Here is an 8,558-nt window from a genome sequence, read left to right as displayed (position 1 = left end):
AGGTCATTGCAGGTCACTAAACATCAGTGTCTGCCCACACATGTCTTATAGGATAATAAATTCTCATATCTAGATTATTTAGCATCTTGCCTGGAGGCCATGCCTACAGTAGTCATGTTAATTTTCCCAAAGTGGAAGCTACTGTGACTATAAATCCTTGAAGTAAGTAAAAGGCAATTTAAATAGTCACTTAAGTTGCTTTAAATGAAACCTAAACCAAAATTACAGAACAGATCCCTTTTCACTTCTGCAATGTTTTATTACGTTAGACTCCTCCATAAAGTATCATGAATGGTTTCCATCTTCCAACACCTTCCCCATTTTGTCTGGACTGAGATCAGGGATTTTATGTTTTACTTGTAGCTTTATGATATATATATATATATATATTGATTAGATCGATCAATAAAACAAGCCTTTTTATATGTTGACTAAATCTAGCAATTTCCATTTGGCTTTTATTAACTTTTAAATTGCTGTTTGCCAGTTTTGCAGAACCATCAGAGATGAAAGTGAGTGGATGGACTGGAAAATTCTGATGTCTTTCAAGCTGATTATTTGGTGCATTAAGCAACATTCATTGATTCTGAAAACTTTTGATGTTTTTGACTATTTCCCAACAATCTTTTCCAATTAAAAGTAATTCAATTGATACAGGTTGATTTACATTTTGTGTTGTGCCCAGCGATTGTTACAGACATCTGATAACCCACTGCTGTTAGATCTGCTCAGGGGTGTCTAGGGGAGACCAAACAAGGCTATAGTAACAAGCTGAATTTTGGTGCTGGGACAGGTGAGTATGTGTTCATTAAAATTCAGCAGCTACACTTTTTGTAGCTGCTGACTTTTAAAAAACACAAAAGCCAGTGGAGCTCGCTTTAAAGAGCACTCTAAACATGCTCTATAAATACCATACTATGCACTAAACTAAACATAGAGGGGATTTTTATATGTTTTACTCCTCACTTTATCAACATGCAAACATGAAATACAAAAATATAATACACTATATATATACACACACACTGCTCAAAAAAATTAAAGGAACACTTTGAAAACACATCAGATGTCAATGGGGAAAAATGTCATGCTGGATATCTATACTGATATGGACTGGGTAATGTGTTGGGAATTAAAGAATGCAGCATCATTTGATGGAAATGAAAATGATCAACCTACAAGTGAAAAATTGATGCAGCAGGCTAGTTCATTTTGCTGAAATGTCATTGCAGCAACTCAAAATGGTACTCAGTAGTTTGTATGGACCCTACGTGCTCGTATGCATGCCTGACAATGTTGAGCAGGCTCCTAATGAGATGACAGATAGTGTGCTGGGGTATTTCCTCCCTGAACCAGGGCATTACTGTGCACTTGAATAGACTGAGGTGCAACCTGGCAGCATCGGATGGACCAAAACATAATGTCCCATATTGGATTTAGGTCAGACGAGAATGAGGGCCATTCAATGGTTTAAGTTCCTTCATCCTCCAGGAACTGACTGCATACTCTCGCCAGGGCATTATCGTGCACCAGGAGGAACCCAGGACCCAATGCACCAGCATAGGGTCTGACAATGGGTCCAAGGATTTCATCCCAAAAGCTATTGGCAGTCAGGGAGCCATTGGATATGCCTTTTTAGACCATCACTGACCCACCATTAAACCTGTCATGCTGAATGATGTTACAGGCAGCATACCATTCTCCATGGCTTCTCCAGACCCTTTCACGTCCGTCACATGTGCTCAGGGTTAACCTGCTCTCATCTGTGAAAAGCACAGGGCGCCAGTGACGGACCTGCCAATTCTGGTGTTTAATGGCAAATACCATTTGAGCACCATGGTGCCAGGCAGTGATCACAGGGCCCACTAGAGGACATCGGGTCCTCAGGCCACCCCATGAAGTCGGTTTCTGATTGTATGAGACATTCACACCATTGACCTGCTGGAGATCATTTTATAGGGCACTGGCAGTGCTCATCCTGTTCCTCCTCGCACATAGGAGAAGATATCGGTCCTGCTGATGGGTTAAGGACCTTCTACCTCCCTGTCCAGCTCTCCTAGATTAACTACCTGTCTCCTGGAATCTCCTACATGCTCTTGAGACTGTGCTGGGAGACACAGCAAACCTTCTGGCAATGGCATGTATTGATATGAAATCCTGGAGGATTTGGACTACCAGAAGTGACACTGACCCTAACCAAATGCAAAACTAGTGAAAAACATTCAGAAAAGATGAGTAGAGAAAAAGAAAACTTCAGTGGCCTCCACCTGTAAAACATTCCTGTTTTGGAGATTGCCTCATTGTTGCCCATCTAGTTCACCTGTTTATAATTTCATTAAAACCAAAGCAGTTAACAACTGATAAACAACCCCCTCCAACCCCTAATTAACTGACCAGATCAACATCCTAGGAGTTTAACTGACTTGATGCTGCCCTTGGTACTTCACCAAAGAATTACATGGTCTTCCTGTGTATTATGATGATAGCCTTTGTTATTTTTACATTTTATCACTTATATTATAATACATGTATTGTTGTCATCATAATAATTTTTTTAAGTAATATATATTTTACTGTAGATATTATATAACTGTATATTTATATAGTTATTTATTCATACGCTATTAACCCCTTACAATCAAGTGAAATTATAACTGCATGCCAATATCCACTGAAAGTAAATTGTGCCCAAATGTCAGATGCCAAAATATTAGCAAAGCATGAAGCAAATGCGACTATGGTCCATTGACTTTTGAGTGACCATTTTATTAGGGCCAAGCATGATTTACTCTCCTGGCAATTTATAGTTTCCTGGCTACATGTGTGAGATCCTTTGGAATTCTGCAGTGGAGAATTGCAGACTGAAAAAATACATGGTTGTGCTTGCTGCTGATGTTTCAAGACAGCAAACAGTGTACCTCAACTGAATAAGGGAGCATGGCCTCTGGTTAATGTTTCTGAAACAGCCTGTTAAGACTGTTACTACAAATTAGGGTCTGGATCATTCTATAGCTAAAATAGACTTCTTTCATCTTCCAGATGGCTGTCTGATTAGGAACTGGGCAGGATCACATTTCAGGTCTTGACTTAATGATTCCCGACTATATTTATGGTTTTTCAGGACAATAAATTCAAGGTAGGTCATTGGCTTCACTGAAAACCACCAGAAAATAAAACAACTCTATAGGATTGCTGAATTATGAACTGTGACATTTTTAAGCTTATCCAATACCTCCCAATGCGTTTCTTTGTGTCTTTAAGCAATATATTGCTGTAAATTGGCCCTAGTTATCTTTTATTGTTGGGCATAATTATTTGTTTAGAAAGGTCTAGAAATAAACATTCAGGGATGCTCTATAGAAACTGATTTACAGTGTGCTTTTCAACAAGAGCAAAGAGTACTTATGAAACAAGCATTAAAAGCTTTAGAACATGTTATCTTTAAGGTGCCAAAGGCTGTGTGCCTAAAGGATTCAGTGGTATAAATTTGACCTTGCAAGTTTCACTGTAGAACTAGTATAATTTGAAGGGCAAATTATGTTAATTTTTATCTAGATTCTCTTTGGTATGAGCTGCAAGGACTATTTAAGAAAACATTCTATAAAAATTAAGATTTACATGTTTCAGGAGGTTTTTTTTAGGTTTTCAGTATAAATGATTTATATATTTTCAAGCATGATTGAAGAAAGATAATATATCCCATAGCAAGTACCCCAAGGTACCAATTTAAAATAAAAATGCCCAGAATTGTTAGATTCCCTGAATGCACCTAATTCATGGTTTGATGGGTCTAGGTCTTGGCTCATCCATATCTCCTAAACTTTTCTGTTGACCCATTACTGTAATGAAAAGCATCACCAACCAATAGGGAGAAATAGGAGAGGGTAGAACCCTGCTCTCCATCTATCCACCAAGAAGGTCTATACTTGTGACAGCACTTGGAGTGCTTACATTGAAAGTGGACCTGGCACCTCAAGGGGGTGACTATGCACTGGTATTGATGGATTACATATATATTTAGGACTTCAGATATGGTTCAAATATAGCTTTCCATCTTTTCTTGGTCGATTGGGATCTTAGAAGTCACGCTTATTTTGAACATGTGACACTCTATAGTATTCCTCTTTGCTCTTGCCCTTGCAGCCTACTATAAATGTATGTAAGGTTTGAGGGGAGGAACAGAGATGCTGAGCTAGCACAGAATGTAGATAGACACTCCCAGAACAGGAGAGGGTTTTGTTATGCATAAAAAGATGGGGTTGTGTTACAGAATTGACTCTAAATGGGGTAGCCAATTTTTATAGCAAGTTCAAAGGCACATTGCAAGTTGATTAAAAAAATATTTATGAAAAGCAAAAAAAAAGCTGCAAGTGGTTGCTACAGCATTAGCATTATCCTAGTATGCTGGACAGGCAAAGTTGCTAACAATTTTAATAGATTAGCAAATGGTAAGTTAGAAATCTCACAATTACTAATCTGTTCCAATAGCAAATGAATGAAAAAACTACAAAATATCCCCTGCCTAAAATAATGCAATACCAAGGAAAAAGTTCAAAAATGTTTTCAGTTAAAGGATATAACAAAAATGTGACCATATTGTGTGCATAAATAAATGCAGAATGTTATCACAGAAATGCAATTGCATGATCTTGGAACAACACCATGCATAGATGGCTTCCTCCAGCAGAATATATGCTTTTGTCATTTTTATAGCTACATAACGAGGTCATAAAAGCAACAGAAATAAACAGAAAGACAGCTATTTCTCTGCTCTGTTACATTAAGGGCAAACGCTGCTGGGTAAAATTGGGTTGATAATCTATATGTACATTATTAAATGTTAAAAAAACACAATCTTCCAATTCTTGGATACTACATACCTTAACATTTTATGTTTATTTTAACTATGTAAGAGAAATTAAACTATAAAATATCTGATAAAAAAAAACATACTGTTATCTTTAATCTCGGGGTAGTGCCTGTGTAACTTTCTTGACATGCAAGAGAAATGTAATGTCTTTTCTGCAATAAAATAGACCTACACGCCTGCTTACAGTGCTCTCCGGGATTTAAACTGAGCTACACATGCGCAGCTCAACTTACATCGCTGGCACTGACTCAGTGTGCTGGGGTGACTGACTCCTTCACATATGCAGGAATGATGTCCTCCTGCACCTGCCAATGAAAATGTTCCAGGACCGGCACCCGGAATAACCTGCCAGCACAGAACAGGGCAGGGATCATTAAAGAAAAAGTTTAGCTCTGCTTTAGGAAATTTCCACTTCTCACATCTACTTGAAAACAACGCTGAAAGTGGTTTTATTTCATAGTTTGTTAAAATAATGTGCTTTTCAATGCACACAAAAGCAACAAGTTGACTGTCAGGTTTAATCCATCCCATCTGTACATCTTACATCCCTTCCACTTCCACACCACTCTGTTCAAACAGGATTGTAAGGAAAAAAAATGCAACTTGTGATGAGGTCAAGTATTCTCTCCCTGCCCCAATGTGTCAGATCTTGGAGCCTGAGCAGTCAGTCACCTGAGATGTCATGTGAGAGGAAGAGAAGGGGATCACATGTTTCCCCTGTTTTCTTTGGCCATTGGCCAATCAGAGCATCCTGGGAGAAAAGTGAACGTTAATATGTGTTGCTTGGGATGCTGTCATTTAAATACTGTATATCTGTCAGGGTTAGGCTCCTGCTATTGATGAGTAGCTCTTTTCTTTCAGTGCACAGAGGCTCCTCAGCTGTCAGTTAATTACCAGCCACTCATTGTTTCCACAGTGACTCACCTGGTTACCATTATCTGCCTCATTAGTCCAGCCTACAGTCAGCCCCTTTTTGCTTTTTAAACAGCTTTGCTCATTTCCTTCATGCCCTTGCGTGGTCCATGATCTCCAGTGTGTTCTTGTGTATGACTTGGCCTGGCTGACTTCTCTTTCGATACCGGTTCCTGTTTTTGCTCCTCAGTACCCTGACTTCTGGCTTCCCAACCCCGGCTCATCTGATTACTCGCTCTGGCATCCAAACCCTGTCTTTAGTTTTTGACTAAATACTTGAATGCAGGCTCTCCATGTAAAAGATAATAAAACCAGCTCCTTCGTGTAGTATTTAAATAAAAAACAATATTTATTTAATCAAAATGCACTCACAAACAAACTGTATTAAAAAGCATGTAAACCTCACTTAAGATGGCCGTCCTAGTACTTCTGCTGGTGTTATATTTAATCTTACATCTCTTTCTGACATGTTTCGTCCAATAGACTTCTTCCAAGATTCTTGGAAGAAGTCTATTGGACTGGGGGAGTGGAGTGTTAGATTACTAGCATATTTAAATACACTTAACAAAAATAAAGCCAAAATCTTTATATGCAGTTACAGCAAAAGGAAAAAAAAATTCCCTGGGATAAGGGTTTTACAGAAATAAATAAAAACTGATCATTGTAAGCACCCTGCTAATGTTAAATGGTTTGCCTCATCTCTGTCTCTGATACATTCTGTTCTTTTGTTTTGGATTGCCCGCTGAAAATAGAAGAAGGAAAGCTTAAAAAAGAAAACAAATGATCCCATCACATCTAAGGACTGAAAAAATGTACAAAACATTTTTGTAATTTTTCATGTTTATTTGTCTTATTACTAATTTAATAATGTAATTGTATCTGACAATCGCATGTTATATGGATATAACTGAAGATGGTACTGCAGTCTGAGGGTGGCAGTGTACAATTGCAGGCCTATTTCATCTAATGAAACCTCTGTATAATCATTTTGTCATCGTTAACATAGTAATCACATGACCGGGAACCACACTGGATCTAAGCTGGGATCCAAGTTGCTAGTGATAGAAGTGTTTGCAGATGGCTCTCAAAAAAGGGAATGTTTAATAATGTATCCCAGCACAGGCACACAGTGCTGAGAAACACTAAATACAGATTGCGAGCAAGAATGGTTAAAGGACAACTACAGTTATATGATCAGCCAGATATTAATATTTAATATTATTAACAATTACATTTCTATTTCTTATGCAGGTAGGCAAGATTTCTACCTGACGAAGTGTATTAGACATTTATCTCTCAACTACAAACAATAGTAGTTAAAGTAGAAATATAGGCAAACCTTTTTTTTGTTTTTTGGATAGAGTAAGAGAGGGTTATTACTCCTGTCAGATTTTATTTTATTTTTTTCGCCATCTGTGTCCCATTGCAGAGATTTCCCTTCACTTCCTGCCCCATAGCCAAACAGGAAGTGAGCGGAAATCCCTGCAAATTAAGGGAATTTCTTGGGGACCCCCAGGTCACCAGAACTAGTATCCCTATTGAAAGGTTTTTCCTCTATTATTTTTCTGGGGACAACCCAAAATTTGGGATTTTCTTTTACTTTCAATTTCAGTGTTAATGGTAATGTAAACAGGACTAACAGAGAGGGTACCTCTCCTCAAAGGGAGCCCAGACAACAATACAAACTGACAAGCATTCTAATCCCTCTCCACTCTATCCAAAACTAAAAAAAAGTTTTGCCTTTAGTTATACGTTAATTTGAAAGGACATATTTTCCCCAGAACTCCCAGAAAGTAAGTTAAATGACGTTGGGGATCATTCAACCTGGCAGATGACTAGAGTTGCACCTTAGAGCAGTGAGCCTGCAGAAGACATCACTGTGAATTGGGAGAGTATTGGAGTGGGAACTACTGCTGGGAAATAGATTTTTAAAAAGGTAAAACTGGAATTGGGAATGATAAATCCTTTACAGAAACTTTTATCCCAAGAGTTTTCTAAAAACACTTGTCTAATGCAGCCTTTTTCAAGCAGGGTGGCTTGAGGTTTCTTTAGGGCTGCTTTGGCAAAAAAGCCTAAACATTGATCAAAAATGATATACAAGCCAGCGGGTGGAGCAAGCCGGCCTTTTAGTTACACAAAGCTACGGGTTTTCATTATGAACCCTTATGACTTTCTAGACACTGGCATCCTAACAACAAATGACATCATAAGGTAATAAGGAGGATGTCTGTTGCCTCCACAACATCCTTGTTTGACCCTCCTGTGCCCCTCTCCATCAGCACTGGGGTGACATTAGCAGACTGATGGAAAGAAGTTGGGGGAGAAGAGAAACATTTGAATACTAGTCAGTACCAGTGTGCAAAAGTGCATTTGCTTTGAAAGAATAAATCACGTCCAATGTTGGGTGTCCTACATGAGGATGTTGCTGCATTATGAAAACACTAGAATAGTTTTTTTTAGAGTTGGGTGCCTCAGGACTGTCTGTAAGTTTGAAGGGTTCCTTGAGATTGTCTATAATTTTAAAGGGTGCCTTGATATTGTTATATATTTAAAGGGTGCCTTGACTGAACATAAGGTTGAGAAACACTGCTCTAATGGAAGAAATATATCTAAACACAACACTGGGATGGATCATGTGATTAGAGCAGGCAGATGCTCCCATTTAAAGCAAAAAGTAGTGCAGCGCTATTAAATATGGTGTAACCCATATACTTAAAGGTGAAGTGTTAAATAAATGACATTAAGTACACAGTGAACAACAAAGTCCATAAAGTAA

Source organism: Pelophylax lessonae (genome assembly GCF_965119305.1).
Source record: "Pelophylax lessonae genome assembly, chromosome: 5".
NCBI lineage: Eukaryota > Metazoa > Chordata > Amphibia > Anura > Ranidae > Pelophylax > Pelophylax lessonae.
The sequence above is the reverse complement of the archived record's forward strand: the minus strand, read 5'-3'. Positions refer to the sequence as shown.